Source organism: Colobus angolensis, unplaced genomic scaffold (genome assembly GCF_000951035.1).
Source record: "Colobus angolensis palliatus isolate OR3802 unplaced genomic scaffold, Cang.pa_1.0 Scaffold28, whole genome shotgun sequence".
Lineage (NCBI taxonomy): Eukaryota > Metazoa > Chordata > Mammalia > Primates > Cercopithecidae > Colobus > Colobus angolensis.
In genome coordinates this window covers 4,837,971-4,840,482 of record NW_012116043.1, presented here as the reverse complement: position 1 = coordinate 4,840,482, position 2,512 = coordinate 4,837,971, and the positions used below count along the sequence as shown (strand labels likewise).

Sequence of the window (2,512 nt, the reverse complement as noted above, 5' to 3'; positions counted from 1 at the left end):
GAGACAAAGTCTCGCTCTGTAGCCCAGGCTGGAGTGCAGTGGCGTGATCTTGGCTCACCACAACCTCTGCCTCCTGAGTTCAAGCGATTCTCCTGCCTCAGCTCAGCACACCACTGCACCCAGTTTATTTTTTGTATTTTTAGTAGAGATGGGATTTCACTATATTGGCCAGACTGGGCTTGAACTCCTGACCTTAGGTAATCTGCCCACCTTGGCCTCCCAAAGTGCTAGGATTACAGGCGTGAGCCACCACGCCCAGCCTCAAATATCCTTTATCCTTTTCAGAGACATGAAATGAAAGGCATTACCATACTCTTTACTTCTCTCCAAAGTGAGAGCTGTTGATGACACAGCATCACCTCCTACATCTAGGCTTTTATTTTTGTGTTTTTGTTTTTGTTTTTTAATAAAAGATATGGAGTCTCACTATGTTGCCCAAGCTGATCATGAACTCCCAGCTTCATGGGATCATCCCACCTCAGCCTCCCAATATGCTGGGGTCAGGCGTGAGCCACCATACCCAGCATTATTTTTTTTGTATTATTTTTTTTTTACTGTATTTTCTATTTTACTGTTTTTGTTTGTTTTTGAGACGGAGTTTCACTCCTTCAGTCTTTGCCCAGGCTGGAGTGCAATGGCGTAATCTCAGCTCACTACAACCTCTGCCTCCCGGGTTCAAGCAATTCTTCCTGAGTCCTCCCAAGTAGCTGGGACTACAAGTGTCCGCTACCACCCCCAGCTAATTTTTTGTATTTTTAGTAGAGATGGGATTTCACCATGTTGGCCAGGGTGGTCTCGAACTCTTGACCTCAGGTGATCCACCTGCTTCGGCCTCCCAAAGTGCTGGGATTACAAGGCACGAACCACCATGCCCGGCCTATTTTGTTTTTTAGAGATGAGGTCTCCCCATGTTGCACAGTCTGGAGACAGCTTCTGGGCTCAAGCAATCCTCCCACCTCAGCCTCCCAGGTAGCTGGGACTGTAAGCTATTATCTTCTAGTTTTCATCTGCAGTTGTTTACTCCAGCCACAGGCCTTGTTGTAGAGTTGAACATGCCATCCCTGCAGATAGTCTGTCTTGATTTGAGTTGAATGTGGAAGCTGGAGGAGGGGTGTGCTGACCAGATCCAGTCATGAGGAAGGCCACTCAGTAGCACATAGGTTTCAAATCCTGACAGCAAGCTCTCCAAGAGGAAGAGGGGCATAGAAAGTTTGAGAACCACTGCTCTGTAGTATGTTATCCATCCTCAGCTATGGCACATACCCTGTTTGTGCATGTCTTCATTTCACTTTCATGCTACAGACTATTCAGGCTCCCTGAAGCCCATGCCTGAGACTCAATAGATGTTTAAAATATTCTTGCACAAATTAATGTTCCCTTTTGTAAATTCCTTAGACCTGTTATCTCTGAACTTAACCAAGCTGGAAGGGACTCAGGCAACAACAGGAGCTTTCACCTTAACTGGGATCAGCCATTTAGTGCAGAAGTCATCATCAAAGGAAAAGTAGAGCCTAGGGAGTCAGGGTAGAGCGCCAGCCCTACACTGAAGCTCACATTTGAAGAAAGGAACTGGGGCAGAGCTGTCATGACTGCTGGTTTCCTCTTACTAGCACTTCTCTGTACCATTTTCCTTTTTCTCTTTTTTCATGTCACAATGAACTATAATTTGAGCTGCTTTTATTGTTCCCTAAAGACTTTGGATTACTCTGTATCACAAAAACTGAAATCCAATTCGTATTTTTTTGACCTTTGGGGAAGTGGAACCATGGGTGTGTTTGTCATTTTAGCAGTCATTGGAGTAGGGCCAAAGCTCCAGGAGATACTAAAAGTGTCTAGAATTGTCTGATTGGCTGTTGGAATCAACTGTTAAACAAAGCAGCCAGTAACTGAACACCAGGGACCTTCTTGAACTCCAGTTGGGTGGGAGACCTTCCAGTGTGTCTGGCAGCTCTGAACTAGGACAGAAAGGTAGAGATTCAAACAGTGGACTGGTGACAAAGCAGCTGATAAAAGCACTCTCCTTTCCATTCTTTGTCTGGGAGTCTCGCCTTGCCTTGGAATCACTTCCTCTCTTTTTCGCTGCACTGGTATGTGCCAGTACTGTCCTGCCTGGTCAGATTTAGCAGCTAGCGGATGAGAGAGATGCGGGGCTCATGTTCCATAATAAATTGAATCCGGGACTACAGGCTGCCTGATACACAAATGAATTTTGTTTTGTGGATTGAAAACAGGAATAAAGAAAGATAAGTTTTGGACATTGACTTAGTCTACTCAGTCATTCGCAGGTAAGGCAATTCTTTGTCCTGGAGAGTTCAGAGAAAGTGCCTGGGTTTATCATTTATCTTTTTATAAGGTATTTGATTTTACACACATTTCACACACGTTAAACAAAACCAGTTTTTAAAGCACCACTTTCCTTGGCACACTCTATTTCAAAGTATATCCCTTCATAGTCATGGAGCATAGGCCGGGCGCGGTGGCTCAAGCCTGTAATCCCAGCACTTTGGGAGGC

At 45.1% G+C, this 2,512-nt stretch overlaps 1 protein-coding gene across 3 annotated transcripts in view; it reads left to right on the top strand.

The window, feature by feature from the left end:
* Positions 1-2,512, top strand: part of LOC105516306 (chromosome unknown open reading frame, human C12orf65) — a 23,050-nt gene that overhangs the window by 8,310 nt on the left and 12,228 nt on the right. The window contains exon 1 of one of the 3 annotated variants that reach the window (XM_011948456.1): positions 1,891-1,968. The exons of the other annotated variants lie outside the window; for them this stretch is intronic. The gene's annotated coding sequence lies outside the window, so the exon portion shown is untranslated. Of the gene's footprint in view, positions 1-1,890; positions 1,969-2,512 lie in introns of those variants that run through there. 3 annotated transcript variants of the gene reach the window in all.